Below are 19,262 nucleotides of genomic sequence, written 5' to 3'. Positions count from 1 at the left end.
TAGTGCTGTTAATCACGGAATTATGAATACTTGCTATGATGGGACCTCAAGAGATTTTGTGTGTGTGTGTACACAGTGTTAATACAGAATTTGCTTTTGCGTCTGATTTTCAAATTAGACCATAAACATCACAAGGGAAATAATGCTTTCTACCAACATGTTGCAAATTTAGAACAACTAAAGTGTTAGCCCATAAGTTTTCACTAAAAAGAGATTGATGGCGTTGGAAAAGTCCCCTTATGTGGACAAAGTACTGTCAAATGGGAAATGTTTGGAGCACTTTTCATGCAACAATATGCCAAGAATGTACTTAAGACACAAGTCATCCCAAATAGGACCTTGCAGAATCTTAGACATAGACTTAAAATACTTAAAAAAATATATCCTCAGAAAAATTCCCTATGGATATTTGAGGAGGATTTTCCCCAGAAGGCACAAGTCAAAAACTGAAGAGACATTGTCAAACTTTTATTTATTAAGTTAAAATTTAATCCTGCTCAGCTCAAGTTATATTAATTGTATTTCAACTCATAGCGTGCAGAAATTAAGAAGGTTGTGTCACAGTTTGTAATCACTCTCAGTCCCTAATGCAATGTCACAATCTAGATCTTTATTCTGAAAAGATTTAGTTGAAACTTCCATCCCACACCTCCTGGTAAGAATACCGTTTAATGTTCCATTAGCAAAGCAGAGCATTTGGAAGACATAATGAAGAAAACTCTCAGAAGAACTCAAAGAAGACTTGAGGGAGGGCCTTGTTTTCATATTAATCTTGAGCTAAGTCTGAGTCTGGCTAAAGTTGTACAAGTTCCTCTGTAATTTATCTGACAGAATAAGATTTTAGTCAGACAATGTACTTACAGCTGAGAAAGCAGCTTCTCCCCAGCCATAAAGCATGCTAATTGGAAAGTTATGGACAGAATTCCTGCCAAAAGGCAGGGAATCTTCTCAAATATTAATGATGTCCTCCTGCCAAACTTTTGGATGTTGTCGTGAACCTGGTGGCTCATAGTTTTACGTCACTTTATCATGTTTTTGATCTTTCTTTCGGTGCTCCCTGACAAAGTGACTCTGTGTTGTGGTGAGGTTGTGAGATGCAATGTACAAGTGTGTGTTTGTATGTGTGTGTTTGTATGTGTGTGTTTGTGTGTGCATGTGTGTGTGTGTGATGGGGGCTGGCATTTATGCAAGTGGACCTATCTCATAATGGAAATATGTATTACACGACTGAGACATGTGTTGATGAATGAGTTTAAGAGGCAGACTAAACTCCACAAGCAATTTAAGTTTTTCTAAACTCAGAGAATGTAGCAACCATGGGTAGAAAATGTGGAAAAGAATGGGAACAATGGCATTGGATAATTCATTTGAAGATTGTCACAGAAAATTATCAGGTAGAAGAAGGAAGAAGTCTTCCAACAATGTCTGAAAGCTTTTTAAAGGGAAGGATACATTGGCTATAAGATGCAACTGACATTGATCACATAAGCAGTGTATTGGGATGCTGAAGTGCTCCTAACCTATTTTTGAGCAGCTTGACCGAATTAAATCTGTTTCTCCCGATGCATAATATGCTCTACAGAGATGGTTTCCACCCCTAAACTCAACCAGAAGTTGAGTTGACGGCTGGCAGGCATGCACCTTTGGCAGCTGAGAACAAGAGCAACAAGAGAAGAGCCTGCAACCTTCCCCTCTGCCCAGGAAGAGGTCATAACCTTGGCACATCACTTTGGGAAGATTGCCAACCCTTGGTTTTAGACAGTCCATTTGAATGCTCTATCAGAACTGCATATTACTTCACAGCTAAGGGCTTCTCTACTCAGCCAAAGTGGTCAGACTGACACTTGGAGAGTATTGGGTTGTTATGCCGAAGTCATTTTGGACTTTGTTCTCAGGTATTTGTGAGTGCGATGATCAACTCAGTTCCTTAAATAAATGATTGTAAGGAGGGCTTCTGTAGATAGGAACTTAAAGTTCTTATGAAGGCATTGCAGAGAAGAAATTTCCATGTGGAATAATGGTATAAGAAAAGGTGTAATAAATCATCACAGCTATATAGCACTTTATAGTTTAATACTACAGTGAAGAGCTCAGGCATTGGAGTTACACTGAATTAAGTTCTTGAGTTATGTTAATGTCTGTGAAAATCAACTGCTAAAATTCAGATTTCATAATTTCTTAAGGACTCTGCCACTTACTAACTGTGCGGCTTTGGGCACATGTTCTAATCTGTCCAATGACCTTATAGGATAATGATGCCTATGAAATAGGGTTAGTTTTAGGATTAAAAAAATGTGCTATATGCAATATAATATGTGTAAATATAATTTTATATTATTGCTCCTTGTAATTGAATAATCAATGACAGATTATAAATTCATTTTATATATTATGAAGACCTTCAAGTCAATTTTTTTTATAGTCAGGGATGAAGTTTTATGAGGAGGGCTTAGGCAAACTCATCAAGTTAGCCGAGCTATTTAGCCTACCCTGAGATAAAAAAAACCAAAATGAAGCAAAAAAAAAAATCCCTACAAAAAAGTGTATGAACTATGATGTCCATTGATATGCAAGGAATATCTTTATGCCCCTGTATCACAGCATAATGCATTAGTCATCTAACCAGGGTATGAGCCAAGCTCGAAGAGTGAAGTTGAGTTTTCCTTGGCTACTTGTCATATAATGTCATGGCAGAATGTGGGATTATGGTGTTAGGTAAATTTTATTTGCATCCTTGCTTGACTGTTTACTGACTGTATGACATTGGGAAAAAGTTAACTTTTCCAAACCTCCTGTAAAAAATGAGAATATAATAGTTCCTACTTCACAGAGTTCAGAAAAGTCAGTGAGATGATTCTTATAAAATGCTCAACCTTGAGCCTGGCATATAGTAAGAGTACATTAAGTATTAACTGCTGTTATTATATTCTGAACAGTGAAAGAGGAGAGGGAGCCAGACAAATAATTATTGAGCAGCAACTTCGTGTAGGACACTCTGCCAGGACCTTTATGTGCATTATACTTTTTAATCCTCTCACCTTCATCTTTACTGGGAATAAGACAAACTGGAAATAAGACATCAGTGGTTTATGTGTTGCTTTAGAGAATCATTCTGCATATCTTTACTGTTTTCTAGGTGCTGTTTTAGGTACTGTGGGCGTCACAGTCCGCTGTCTTCATAAAGCTGGCTCTGGGGGTAGAGAGCAGAACTAGGAGAGGTATTGAGGAGGGAAGGGAGGTGGGAGACACAGATCATGAGAACCTTGTAAACCACTGTGAGGATCTTGCTTTTGACTCTTAGAAGAATAGGACCTGCAGGCTTCTGCACTCAGCTTAATGGTCTGTCAGTCTTTTCTACATTTAAATTTTTTTTTTAATTTCAGAATGTTATGGGGGTACAGATTTTAAGGTTATGTATAATGCCCTTGCCCCCTGTCCTCCCTCAAGTCTGAGCTTCAAGTGTGACCATCCCCCAGATAGTGCACATCTCACTCATTATGTATGTATACCCATCCCTTCTTCCCCCCTCCCACCCGCCCAATACCCAATACCCAATAAATATTATTCCTATGTATCCACTTAAGTGTTGATCAGTTAATACCAATTTGCTGGTGAGTATATGTGGTTCTTGTTTTTCCATTCTTGGGATACTTCACTTAGTAGTGTGGGTTTCAGCTCTATCCAGAAAAATACAAGAGGTGCTATACCACCATCGTTTCTTAGAGCTGAATAGTACTCCATGGTATACACATACCACATTTTATTAATCCACTCATGTATTGAGGGGCACTTGGGTTGTTGCCACAGCTTTGCAATTGTGAATTGTACTGCTATAAACATTCTAGTGCAGGTGTCTTTATTATAGATTATCCTTTGTTCTTTTGGGTAGATGCCCAATAATGGGATGACTGGATCAAATGGTAGATCTACTTGTATCACTTTAAGGTATCTCCATATTGCTTTCCACAGAGGTTGAACTAGTTTGCAGTCCCACCAGCAGTATAGGAGTGTTCCTCTCTCTCTGCATCCACGCCAGCATTTATTTTTTTAATATACATTTTTTTTAATTAAAGCATCATTTTATTGGCTTTAACATTAAAATTCTGGCTCAGGGCCTACAACCCAGAATCCTAAAGTGGATACTGGAGGACCACAGCAGGAAGCCTCTGTGTAAGAAGCCCTGGCATGTGTCCTAGGCAGGCAGCAGTGGTGCAGTGGGTGCCCCTCCACCCCAGCAGTTGTGTCAAGACTCCGAACTATCTCCTCTGCCACCTTGGCTCCCCCAGGGACCTGGGCAGTGGGCAAGATCAACGAGAAAAAAGGCTGAGGTAGAATGGACTTGACTTTGATTCTTTGACTGACATGACTTTTCTTTTCATGACTATCTTTTCCTGACTGTCACTATTGTTTCTGGCAACTTAGACCCTTCTCTGCCTGGTGTACCTGGACATCTTATCTGGAGACTTTGCCTTCTCAAAACCCAGGATTAGTGTCTCCTATGAACATTCAAGCTTGAGAATAGAAAATTAATGGATCATTTTTGACAAAGAAACAGGGAGTGTTTGGATAAGTGAGTGATTGGATAAATGCATCCCCCCTAATATTAATCAAAACTTACCTGCCCTGTGCAATTTCCATTAATGGACAGACTATTTAGATGTACCAGTTTACTCAATAGTGTCTATAAGAAACAGTATCCAAAAGACACAACTTTTAATGTCTTGACTTTATAGATGATATGTACTCTTAGAGGCATGCTAAAACAAAATGCTGTAACCTGAAAGTGAGATGATATTCAAAGTGGAAATTATAGACATCATGGAAGGCTGATCAAAGAAATGGATTTTTCTGATATAAGACATAAATATATCTTTAAATCAGTTTTAGAATTTGACCATTAAATTCCTCTTAAAAGATGCTTTCAAAATGTTCTCTTACTAAGACAAGAGGATAGCTATATGCCCTGATTCTATAAAAGAGGAATACCTTGAACATCATATTGATGTCTTGTCATTTGGTCCATATTAGGTGCCAATTCAGAGCACTCCAGAGTAATTGTATATACAATTAGTAGAAAGGACAATCAAGTCAGCACATGAAATGGGAGTTCTGGGGATACATACAGATACAAATATGTTCTCAAGTCTTCCTCGCTATAAAGGAGGAAAAGACTACTTGAAATATTTCCTGGTCATAGGTGGCAAAGCAGTGCTGTTCTCCCAGCCTTATAAATGAACCATGAATGGCAACAAAAGTGCCTAGAATATGTGTGTGTATTGAACACACACACACACAGACACACACACACACACACAATACTCTCACTGCAGACTGCAACCACAGCCATGAAAAGAACTGATTTTTCAATGTGAGTAAATGACCTTCACTGCACCCTCCAGGTATCGTGTTTTCCCAAACATCTGAACATTCCTTCCCCTGCTGAAAACACCAGCATTAATCCAGTGCCTCTCATTAAGCATGGTGAATGCTCCTTTTGACAGAGGAAAACTAAAGCTAGTGTGATATGTGCATGCCAATGAGTAGACTTCCTTGCCGCAGGGGTTTTCCCTGTTGCATATGGAAGGTGCTTAACTTGTGTCCCCTTGCCCGGAGATGATGATCACGCACTGTATATAAATGCATAAGTAATTTTATGGAGCGTGACACTCCCTGTGGGTCTCTGGAGATATTAACCGAACTCTTCCGTTTTCTAGACTTGAAGTTTCCATGAATTGAGGAACATGTAGCATCCTTCCAAACATAAGCATTGAGCCCTATATCTGCTGTATCTGCAGAAAATAAGCATAATCCATGAAATTTTCTCTTAAAGGACACTGAGCAATAACCATTAAAATAACAGAGAGTGAATGTGATTTCTGTAACTCTCTCTCTCTTTCTCTTTCTCTCTATTGATATATACAGATAGATATATATAGGTAGTTAAGATAGATAGATACACATAGGTAGTAGCATGCATACATACATACACACACATATCTCATTTTTAAGTTAAGTGTTAAATATAAGAAAAAGTTTTTATGCAATGCAAAATTTGCCTCCCCAAGAACCTTAAAAGTATTGCAAATACCTGGGCATTAACAGCAATTCTGAGATAGGTCTACAATAGACCTGTTACCTGTGTTTTTATGTCATTAAAAAAATGGAAATAAATACTTTTTTTTCATTTTGTCTTCCAAACCAGATTATGAGATAAAACCAATAAAATGGAAGTACTTGGAAACATGAAACATATTTCAGATCCTAGACGGGGGTTGGAGGGTTAGAATGTAAGAATGTAAATGCTCACAGGATATTTGCATAAGCTTCTATTTAGTAGTACCTTTAAAGGGAAATATGTTCATCTCCACTCATAATTCTGAAAATTATTTTAGATTCTGCAGTTGGTACTTAGTGCATTATACATGAGGTAGGACTAGTTTCACAGCTGGACTTTATAGCATGGGAGTACTTTGAGCATTTTTGAGGATAACATACCCCCCTTAAAGGTTTCCCTCCCTAGATTTTGAAAAAAAGATTTTAAAAAAGATGTTCAGAGTAGGATTTTCTATTTCTAACAAACCCTAAGTTGGTTTAGGGCATATTTCAAGAAATGCCAGATTTCCTATATTCCCATTCACATTTACAATGAGCCCTTCACAGATTAAACCTCCAGTTCATACTAGGCTAAATTGAATAACCGAGAAGTAAAACCTTGAGGAATGATGCAAGAAGATAATCTAGTTCCTTATCCAGAAGAACCTGCTAAAACATTTGGAAAAGTTAGAAATATTTATGTTAGTAAACCCCGATTCAGCAATGGCAGCATGAGATTCACAGCTCAGTGACGGTGGGGAGGCTGGCCCGCTGGCTCCAGGACAGCAACCCTGCAACGTTCTATGAGAAAGGGCTTTCCCAATGCAGTCCTCTCAAAGGTCTGTTGGTAGCTGATATCATTTTTACTTTTTAAACAATGAAATAAAGGCTCAAGCAGTTATATGATTATTATCCTACATATTAATTTTAATCTATAGCCGTCCTTGTTCCAGAAATAATTTAAAGAAGACAAAGATCATATGCATATCCATGTCCCAGTCACTTTACAATTGAAATATAAGAACTTTCTTACTAGTTAGTGCCTCTGCCTCTAGTTTTTTACCCCTCGAAGGCAGGCTCAGCAAAACTTTTCTTATTAAATTATTTTAGGTTTGCAGGGTATAATATCTCTATCATAACTGCTCATTTCTGCTATTGTTGCATGAAAGCAGCCATAGATAATACATGGGTAAATGGGCATAGCTATGACCCAATAAATTTTCTTTTATAAAAACAGCCAGCAAGCCAGATTTGGGCTAGAGCTTACCAACTCTTGATCTAAAGAATCTTGCAAATGTCATGAATTTTTTCCTTTCATTCAAAGCTCACTTCAAATTTCCTCTGAGCAAACTCAATCAATAATCAGCCCAATATGCCAGGAAACCCCACAGACTCACATTGTTAATGAACATTGTGTGTGTCTGTGTGTGTGTGTATTGTGTGGTTTATTATGTGGTTTTCAAAATATTTTAGAATTATCCTTTTTCCCTCGTTAGTTGATATCCTCTTAAAAGGCAAACAGCCTGTCCTCTCATTTCTATTGGAATTGTTCATATAATCAATCCATTATGCTAATGAGCATTCCATAAATGTGGTTGAATATGGAAAGGGAAAAAAGGAATTCAAATTTGTTAGAAATTTAAATAACTGAGTAATAAAAACAAGAATGTAACACTTGTGGGGAAAGAATAACAAGATTTCCTCCTTAGAAATCTGAAAATAATGGAAATGCATGTGTGGCCATTGACAGTTCCTTTAAAATCTCTACATTTCAGCAGGAGGTTCCCAGGTCCCACTGTATTTTGAAGGGGATAGTTCTTTTCCCAACAGTAATAGTGAGTGTGCCACTGCACTGCCCCCGTCAAGGGGCACCATTCGTGCTGCATTCTGTGTAAAACTCTGCTGAGTAGACAACTGCTGGTCAATTTGTTTTTCTGTTCTAGGTAGTTTCTCAGTTTGGGGATTGTTTTTGCCCTTCATTAAATGTCAATATAATACACTATGCTCTGAATCCTATAAATAAAAAATATACTTGGGCCAGTTTAGCAATAGTTCTTGGTGTCTATCAATTTGATTCAACTTCAATTTCAATACCTTTATCATCATGACAAGGTAAACATGAGCTCAGGAGTTGCCAAAGTCCATAAATCAATAATACTTGGGTCTGGAGATAGTTTCTGTGCTATTTTTCTCACTGTTTCTATGAGGGATAGACCAACTGCCACATGTTGGAAAAGGCTCTTCTTGCCTTGTGTAACAATAATCCAACGAGACTGATGCTCTCCTTCAGGCCAGTGTAGAAAAATGCACCTATTTGTTAGGCTTTCTTTCACAGGCCAATTAGCTAAGGATTTTGTTGCCAACTTTATGCATTAGCACTAGGAAGAATAGGTTTTCATGCACTCCGCACTTAAAAGTTATGAATATTTTTGTTGTTGGATATTTCCCATGGTGTAGGCCAGAGGTTGGCCAATGTTTTCTTAAAGGGCCGGATGGTAAATATCATAGGCTTGGAGGTCATAAGTTTCTATCTCAACTAGTCAACTCTGCCATTGTAGTGAGAAAGTGCCCATGGATGATACTTAAAAGAATGGACAAAGCTATGTTCCAGTAAAAATTTATTTACCAAAAAAATGCAGCTGGCCCACAAAGTATAGTTTGCAATCGCCTGATATAGACCTTTTTTCCTTATGTTGGTTTAAGCACTTTTTACTGCCTGAACCACATTATGGATTTCCATAGCACTTGACATTCAGTTTGGTAACAAAAATCACACTTGTATTACTTGGTTAATGCCTAGATTGATTGTGTCTGTAATGTTAGTGTCTACCACAGTCTCTGGTATATAGTAGGTACACCACAAATATTTATTGAAAAATGGGTTACCTGGTATATATACTGGTATATAACCTGAAATGTAGGATATGTCACTCAAGATTAAAAGGATGCCCTAAGATGCCAAGAATACATAATGGGTCTGTTTTCACTTATTCACACTCAGAACCAAAACATTTTTATGATAAATAGAATTGTATGATTTTTCCTAGGCTCTTTGTTTTACATCTTTTGAGAGTTTATCCATGGGTTGTGGGAAAAGGTGGATAATGACAGCCGATTTAAAAAAAAAAATTTAGAGGACCTATAGCTCAATATCAGCGGTTTATATAATCATTTGCTTTATCATCCAAGACTCAGTTGAAGTCCTTATTTGAAAGCTGAGTCATTAATAAATCTTAGTGGGCCTATCTTCAAAATGTACCCAGAATCTAACCTCTTCTTACCACTTTTAATGTCCCCATCTTGGTCCATGGACTTTGATCCATTCCCCCATCTTTTTACACTTGAATAATGGGATTCTAACTGATCTCTCTGCTTCTTCCTTGCCATCTTCCCTAGTCTCAAGCCTTTAAAATACAAGTTTAATCATGTTACCTTTTCCTCAAAACATGTAGTGAGTTCCTGTCTCACTCATATTAATCACTTCATAATAATGTACCAAGCCCTATACGATATGATCTCCTTCCCAATTATCTCTCTAGCCTTATTCCCTACTTTTCTCCCTCTTTCTAACTCTGTTTCAATCACACTCTTTACACCCACCTAAGTGTTCTGCAAGAATACTAGGTATGTTCCTGCCTCAGGGCCTTTGCACATTCTGTTTCCGCTGTTTGGCATGTTTATCCAAAAAGTTGCCCATATGATTTGTCCTCTTACCTGCTTCAGATGTCAATTAAAATTTTGCATATTCAGTTAAGCTTTCTCTGAACAGCCTGTATACAGTTGCAATCATTCCATCCCAGACCATTTCTACCTATCTTTCTGGATTTGATATTTTCTATCACACTCATATCCATGACATTCTATATAAGCATTAGAACATAAGTTTTATAAAAATGGATCTATATCTATTCACTCCTACATCTTCAATCCATGGAACGTTTATTGATACATGGTAGGCTTTTATTATGCACAAGTGATTGAACAAATTAATAAGTATTAGACATTATCACCATTCACCAAATATTTCTATCTCTCTTCCTTCCAGGCATGTAGCAAGAGTTAAGCATGGTCATGTGACTTGTGCTAACCTAGGAAATACGAGCAAAAGTGGCGTATGTAACTTGCTGGCAGAAGTCTTAAGATTCAGTGTGCAGTTTGTGCAATTCATCACACTCTACTAATAGATGTATATGTCAAGATGTGTTGTCGTCCTTGATCCATGAATGACTACAGGAAAAAAACCTTTTCTGTATCACTACATAGGGCATAAAGTGTGTAACAGAAATAAACTTTCTTTAGCCATTGATTTTTTGGATTATTTTGTCCTGGCACCAAAACCTGACCTAAAGTTAACTGATATAAAATCACTTTTTAATAGTTCTTTATGTATAAACAGAAGTAGAAAAACCCTCCCCAAGTTTTCTGTACACAAATTGGACAAAGACTGAATCCTGCACATAGAAGTCTTTGAGCATTGCAGACTCTAAGGGAATATCGTTCTTGGGCCCTCAACCCCACCAAGAAGAATGATAGTGATATCAGACAGAATTGTGCACAGTCTCTGATATACTGGGAGGCCTGTTCATGAATGAAAGAAACATATATGGAGACAATGGAGGATGTATACAATTAGTGTAATATAAATTCTAAAAGTATATATATAGTAATATATAGTATGGTTAGAGTTTCAAAATTGCTCTTGTTGTATGGCATATTATTCGACAAAGATTTATAAGTAGTTATTAGTCCCACTTTAAAGAGAAGATATTAGTATCCAAGGGTTCCACCATGGATAAATATCATAAACTAGACTTAATCACAAGGGATTATTTTGTTCACAACGGTAAATTTTTGTTCACACCATGTGTATTTATTGCATACATGTTATGTTTGAAGCACTGGGCTCATTTATAATTTAAGTATTGGGACCCTTCTCCCATTCTATAGAAGGATAAAATTCAATAAGAAAGCAAGTAGAGATTACCTTGGACAACATTTCTATATCTGAAACCTTGGTTAATGAGAAGCTCTGCACAGTGTTGGGTCTTCTAATCCTACCACTCCTAACATAGGGGCAGCCCATAGAGGGTGCTTGATCAATAGTCCTTGATGATAACAATAACCTTGGGGTTCCCAGGGTCCTGATGTGCTACCCCATAGTGTAATTGACACAGGGACATTTTGTGTGCGAAGTTGATGTTATGGACTGAATTTTGTCTCCCTAAAATCTGTATGTTTAAGTCCTAATCCTCACTACTTTAGAATGTAGCTATATTTGGAGATAGGACCTTTCAAGAAGTAATTAAGTTAAAATGAGGTTATTAGAGCAGGCTCTAATCCAGTATGATTGGTGTTCTTATAAGAAGAGGTGATTAGAACAGAGACACACAGAAGGAAGACACAGGGGAAGAAGGCTATCTACAAGCAAACGAGGGATGCTTCAGAAGAAGTCAACCCTGCAGACATCTTGATCTCAGACTTGTAGCCACCGGAATTGCAAGGAAATAAATTTCTGTTGTTTTAACCACCCAGGCTGTGGTAATTTGTTATGGCAGCCTTAGGACACTAGTACAGTTGAATTCAAAATAACACATTCTAATTCACAATAAAATTGTTTGTTAATGTGCTAGAGTTACAGTGACGGTCACAGGGTCTGAGATTCACCAGTGTCCACATAGACTGGGGTATAATCAAATGATATTAAGGGTACCATAAAAAATATTCACTGAACTGCAAGCACAATCTTCAAATTCAATGATATATCCTTCTTTTCACTTACACATGTAATTGTTATGGATTCCAGTCCACAATTTTAGATGTGGAAGAAGTGTCACTTTATTCTTAAATTGAAATCTCACCACCCCATCCCGTTGTGGCGGAATAAATTGAATTTTAGCCCAGCCAGAGCTCCTGTACCCTTCTCAGGAAGTTGTTTAGTTCTCAGAGACTTAAGAGGTATTTGATGATGGGAAAGCTTTACATAGTATCATGCATTAGGAAAGATTATTTCTCAATGTGCTTATTCTCATCTGCCATGGAGACTGCTGCTATGCTTACTTCCCTCTTGGCCTCAGGGTCTTCTGGCTCTGAATATATTTTGGCTAATTTGGGGCCATCTGGCATTCAGGAATCCCTCCGATATTACTGGGTCATGCTGTTTCTTAAGAATTGTGAGTCCCTTCGCTTCTTCTGTCACTCTTGGGCCACAATATTCCTTCAATTACTGGTTTTGTCCACTTCTACTATATGAGACTGCTTGCTGAGACTGCCAGTTTGTACACAATACCAATTCTCTCCTAATCTAGTTTTTTTTTTAAAATGCTTTTATTTTGTTGAGGGGTAGCAATGTGCCTGATAAAAGACTATTTATTTGTGTCCTTGCAGCCAAATGTGGCCATGTGACTGATCCTGACCAGCGAGCTATAGGTGGAAGTTGTTTGGTGCTATGTTGCAAGTGGGCATTTTGTGTGTGTGTGTGTGCTTTCACCTCTTTCTTGCATCTGAATAAGAATGGAATGGCTTATGCAACCTTGTCACCCAAGGATCACAGAGTTACTATAACTGGATTTCTTATTTGTTTCAAGTTGTGCTATTGTCTTGAGAGAGGTGGGAGAGAAGCCAGTCCCTCGGGATGCATCTGGAGAGTCAGATGAATGTTCCAGTTCATCATTTTCTTGCTGAGAAGCTGAGAGCCACAGTTTATCTCCTGCGTGTTCTGCTCTATGCTAAGGAGAAGGTCTGAAGCAGATACCTGTACTCTTGTTAAGACTACTCACTTTGAACCTGAGTAGATAGCTGCTGAACATTTGCACGTGTAAAAGTAATCTTTGCCAAATCCGAGAGCCAGGTGATTCAGAAGGCAGTCCCTCAGGTGAATGTTTTAAGAGTTGGGGCACTCGATGTATGCAGAAACTACTTTCAGGAAGAATCTATAGATATGGATTTACTACTGGAGCAAGTCAGGGAAGAAGGTGTGGGAGTGCCCACTTTCCTATTTGAACAAGCAGAAGTCTTCCACCCTCCTAGCTGGGGAGACTTCTGGTCTGGTGTTGTCCTTGAAGCAAGACAGGGAAGAAGGCACAAGGGAAGAAGGCCCTCCAAGGGAGCACTCTATGGAGAGGTTCCTGCATCCTTCTAATGGGAGGTTGCAGCATCAATAAACATCTCTAGAGTAAGCCAAGGAAAAGGGGATGGAGAGTGTGATCTTCATTATTTTGAGGTTTTGTAGTATACAGCTAAATTTCAATGCTGATTCCTTTTATCTCAGGCATGAGCTCTTAGACTAACCACAAAGTAACTTTCACCCTGGGATCTTGTCTCATGTTGGGTAGACTTGGGAATGGAGCACAAATCCACAATTCTTTCAGAGCCCCTCTAAACATATCTTGATTTCCTTATCTGTTCTCTTTAGGGCTTTGTTCTGAATGACTGAGTAGTTAGTTACTGAGCCCCCTCTCAAGAAACTGCTATCATCTAGTTCCTTATTCCTTCCCCTCCAATTGGTCCTCTTCTCTACAAACAATGTTATTATTTTCTATTCAGCAGAAAACAATGCTAAGGAGCACAGGGTCTGGCATCAGATTGCCCAAGATTGAATATGGGATCTACCTCTGTGTGATCCTGCAAAATGCACTCAGTCTTTCTGTGCCTTAGTTTTCCTATCTGTAAGGTACAGAGTAAAACAATTCACACAGAAATTTTGAAAAGTATCCAAGACATAGTAAGTGTCCAACATATTTTAGCAATCATCATCGTTATCAACATCACTCTCAGTGATGGAAATTTTCCTTTATTCGTCTTCATATATGCTAGTAAATGTATCATCCTTATTAAATAAAGACATTCCCAATCCTTAGAGGAATTCAAATTTTGAAATGGGCAAGGAAACAACTCCTTATTTCCTATTGTACACCCTATCTGGGAAATAATGAACATAGAATGGCCTAACGAATTGTGATAAAGGCCATGAAGCATAAGCAAACATAGGAAAGAAAAATGTTGGATAATATTTTAAAATATCATTCACTTCATACTAATATTGTCTTCTAAAATATTTGATTTAACAAATCTGCTGATACAGCCAGAGCATGACCTAATAACGTGGTACTATGAAAAGAATTTAGGATTTGGTAGGGGGACCCAACTCTCCCAGTTTTCCCAGAACGAACAGAAAGAAAGAATTTTAGTGCTAAACTTGAAAGTCCTGGGAAAACTGTGACTAATTAATCACCTCATATTTATTTAAGATAGATCTGGGATAAAGCCTGGTATCTCCATTTCTTAAATGAGGAAATAGGGTAGTTCTCTTCTTCGTGTTTCTTTGTAGCAAGTTAATATGCTTCACCCTTTGGTCCTCAGTTTATTCATCTGGAAAATGGGGATAATATTACAAGGTACTCTGTGTAAAATAGTTGGCAAAGAGAAACAATACTTATTAATAATAATTTTTTTTGTAACTCTACTCCATATGATACTTGAAGATGAAATTTCTTTAATAATAAACTCAGGGAATTCAGGGCAGAACTCACCATCCAGGAGGCTTCACCAGTCATGTATGACCCGAATGAAACTTTTAACAAAAACAAATGGTATACTGCATCGTCAAGAGAGATACGCAGAAATCTCCCAGAAAAGACACTATTTTAAAACCAATGAAAAGAAACTCCATCACTCTAGTTGAATGAACATAGTCATCAGCAACTGAAAATGGAAATTAGTTAGCAGAGGATCCCTGGAAACCTGTGGAGAAATGACTTAATAATCATGGGGACTAAAACAGAGGTTTCCTTTTTTACCGCAGCAAATAAAAAGAAGTGTGAAAAGTATACTTTCTTGGGCTTTTAGAAATATCTTACTTAAAACTAATTTACTTAGATACAATTGAACAGTGACTGGGGAAAACAATGTGAATTCAGAAGAAGAGGACTTTGAACTACATCTTGTAGATGTCATCACGTGTATTTTAATAAAGATGGATACTCGATTATCCATTGTGGTCAGGAGGTGAAATTTCCCTCTTAATAAATTATTCTGCCTACTGAGAGAAAATGCTATTTTTTTTTTTGACTTGCCACCAATTTTTCTAAGAAAGAGAGTTTGCTGCATCATTCATTCCCATTTCTATGATCTACTACGGAAGCCCTCCAAGGAAGAATGGGCACTGGAGGAAAATCCACTTTGAAGGGTACAAGGCAGCTCTTCTCATCACCTTGAGCTCCTGCCCTGGCCTATGCACCCACAGAAATGAGATCTTTCTCTGCAAATTAAACTATGCAAATAAAATGGAATGTATTTGAATACAAACTTGCCAAGTCATCTTAGAAAAATGCAGAGGAACACTGCCAAGTAAGATCAAACTGTAAACATATTATTGCCTTAGGGGGAAAAAAAAGGAAAGCTCAAGAAAGAATGAGTTCACTGGAGGAAGAATTGGCCAACATGAAACAAAGAAAAGGGAGTGAGAGAGTCACCTTTGGTAATGCCTATTCAAGAAGCAAAATATCGAAGCACTAAAGAAGGTCTTGTAATGGTGGAATCCAGCTTCTACCTGAAATATTCCCATCATGCTAAGGACAACTATGCTGACTTCATCTACCACTTACCATTTCCTTTAAAAATGTTTAGCCGGTCAGATTAGTCTGCAAGGGCTATTATACCACAAAATGGGGCTTAAACAACTGAAATATATTTTCTCTCACTTCTGGAAGCTGAAAGTCCAAGATCGAGTTGCTGGTGGTGCTGGTTTCTGATGAGGCCTATCCTTTTGGAACACAGTCTCTGTATGTGGCTTTTTTTCTGTGTGGCCACACTCTTGCTGTCTCTTCCACTTCTTATAAAGAGAGTTTATTTAACCTTAATTATCTCCTTAAAGGCCCTATCTCTAAATATAGTCTCACTGGGAGTTAGGGCTTCAAAGTGTGAATTTTAGGGAGATACAATTTACTCCATGACACCTGCAGTATTTGTGTGATTTGGCAAAAATATACCCATTGAGGTCAATTAATTTCTATGAAACCAAGTTACTGAGAGGACTTCCAAGAACTTAATTTTAGGTAGATGTTTTCAATTATGAGTTAATATTCTGAAAGTACTATCCATGGACTATGTTCATGAGAAACAACTGGGAAGTTTGCTAAAATCTGGACCCAGCCAAGATCTGCTGAATCAGAGTCTCTAGGACTGAGTAAAGACAATAATCTTTTAAACTACTTCCCCAGGAAATTTTTATGTATTTTAAAATGTGGAAAACTGACTATAGACAGTTTACTCTTGATTAGGGTAGACTTCAGTTTCAAGATATCAATTAAAAAACCCTTTCCTAAGACCTAAAATAGAAGCATGAGTCAAAGACTTTGTGTGGCCTGGGAGATGTCTAGCGTTATATTAAAGAGTCATTCAGAATGTGTCTGCCAGGAAAAGCTTTCTACCATGGTGTACCATATCCCTGATTGTATAATCTGGTCCCAGTTACATCTGAGTCCTAGAGAGCTCAAAAAGACACCTTCTTTTTATGTCTTAAAGAAGTAATCTAAAGCCTGTAAAATAAAACCTGATTATTCATCCTATAAAGATTACATATTCTGACAACCTTTCAACAGTCTTATGTTATTAAGTTATAGGAATAAAACAAATGGAGAGTGAGTCTTACAATGGACATTTGTGACCACCATGTAGTACTAGGATGGAATTTTCATCATTTTCCTGTCTAGTGAGAGATATCCATATATATTCCCTGAGTTTCAGCAGCTATGCGATAGCCCAGCCTTGCCCTAAGTAATCTTACTATGATCATCTGTAGAATATAAATGGAGGCCTATATATCACACATCTAAATGTATGAAAGTTATAAATCAAACTCCATACCATTAAATAAAGTGCATTTTATCCTGTAGTAGGATGATAAAAGTTTAATAATTGGGTTTTTATAGGGGAAATGGGGGGACATTGATTTGTAGCATTTGCTGATTTCTGTGGTACAAATATTCCCACCATGGCCAATTTCAAGCTACCAACATGATGCCACTGAACATGGTGTCGAGCTAACAATCAGCTCTCCCAAGACTGCACGAACTGGCTCCAGCACACCACTGAATTGATCTTCCTTCCTTAATGACCTGTAAGGCCAGATTCAAATTTATAGATATTGGACTCTGGAAAATTTTACACCAGAACTGGTTCTCTTCCACCACTGGCCTCTACCAGCACCCTCCAGCCCCAGACATAGTTTGTCCCTTCCTTTGTTGCCACTGGATCCATCTTATACAGTTCAGCATGTTTATGTGTTGACAACACAGAACACCTCTAAGCTTTATTCACACTGACCCTATCCAGCCCGCTGTCTTGCAAACAGCTACCCCATGGACACCTCTTGAGAGGCAAACATGGAAAATGAAACAAGGGTTTGGGACCATTGGGTAGGAAGCTCTAGGATTTGTGGTACCTATGCATTTTTTTAGGTGGGGATAGTGGTACATTGGCCCTGTTTGGTCATGTCCATTAGGCTCAGTGGATGATCCACATATGGCCAAAGCACAGCCAGAGAAGAAAGAGGTCCCTGAAAATTGGAGTTCAGGACAGGATCCCTCTTGCCTGGGTCTGAGACTAAAAGTCCTGAGAGCAATAAATTTCAGTTATTTTTTCATAAATCTCCAGATGTAAATGGTTTCTGCAATAATTATTAATAAACCTGAGCAACTGGTCACCCAGTTACAAGACTTTCTGAGTCATTCTCCAGTTATAAAGGTGGCAGTAATAATATGCAGCCTAGAATGCCATGGCTTGGGGCAGCAGGACCTATGAGCAGAAACTGAAATCCCTAAATATTTCAAAGGAGCTGTGTCTAGCCTTGGGAACAATATCTAACACTCTCTCCAGCTTTATCCCACCAATCTTTTAGTTTACACTTTGCTTCAGCTGTCCTTGGTTGCCTGAAATCTCTGCAGATGCCAGGCTGTTCTTCAGCACTCTGCCTTTGCTGAAGCTGCTGTTCCACCTGAATGCCCCTTCCTCTCCTGCCCTGGTCTACGCCACACCTCTGCCTGGTGTTGCCCATTTGGCTTTTCATGCATCATGTAGGCTGTATTCCAAAAGGGCTTCTCAAATCTTTGTACCAATTCCCTTAACCCAGAGAATGTTCAACATAGCTCTAAAGACCTAGGATACAGGCCCATAAGGAGAAATTATTATTATTATTATTATGTTATAGATTTCCAGTTTCAACTTTTTAAGAATCAATATTGTCAACATTAAAAACCACACTGTCATCGTCATGGTTTTTATATCTTTATGTTTCTGTCTTTCCCATTGGGGACAAGTTCCAGGTTCCTTGAGGAAACATTTTCTGCCATATTCATTTAATATTTTTGACAGTTAGCAATGTCTGGTATATTGTAGGTCTCAGAAGCTATTTATCAAGTGAATAAATAAATGAATGACGGAACAAACTTTATAAAGAAAATATGGAAGAAAGCAGTGAAAGCATGAAGAGGTAAAAAGATGGGGGGAAGGAAGAGAAACGAATAGCTAAATGCATCTAGGAAATGATTTGTTATAACATAGCGAATAATTATCACAAGCATTGTAAAGTGTCAGGAATATTTTAATATTAAAATTTAAATAATTAAAATTTGTAATTCCCTATTTCTTTATGTTGATAAGCAGTAAAGCATTAAACTACATAAACACTTGTGGCCAGGAGGTTTTTAGTGTGATCTGACAATGTCAGAGAAGCAGAGTTAGCTATGTTGTAGTCTGCTGAACAAAAATCTAAATGTTCACAGATTACAATTTTTGGTATCCCCATGTGAAAAATCCATTGGTGAAAATATAAGACATTGTAATGCAGAATAAAAATTTAGAGTTCACTTACTATTATTAAAAGTAATTAAAGTCTTGTCAGAAGTTCTTTTGTTAGTGCCTCTGTTTTTAAAGTATGATTCTCAGGGCATTAGTGTAAGTTGATGAATTAATTATTCAGCAAAGACAGGCAGTTAAGAAACTTAAATTGACACCTTGGTATTTAAAAGTCTGCACAAATATTTCAAATACAGCTGTAAGTGATGAAGGTATTAATGTAGGTACTGAATATCCATTTATCCCCTATTAAAATACATTTATTATTGATATTTTAAAGTAATACACGTAAAATATTTCATAAAAGTCAATGAGAA

The sequence above is a fragment of the Microcebus murinus genome, chromosome 3 (assembly GCF_040939455.1).
Source record: "Microcebus murinus isolate Inina chromosome 3, M.murinus_Inina_mat1.0, whole genome shotgun sequence".
Classification (NCBI taxonomy): domain Eukaryota; kingdom Metazoa; phylum Chordata; class Mammalia; order Primates; family Cheirogaleidae; genus Microcebus; species Microcebus murinus.
This window is presented reverse-complemented; position numbering follows the sequence as displayed.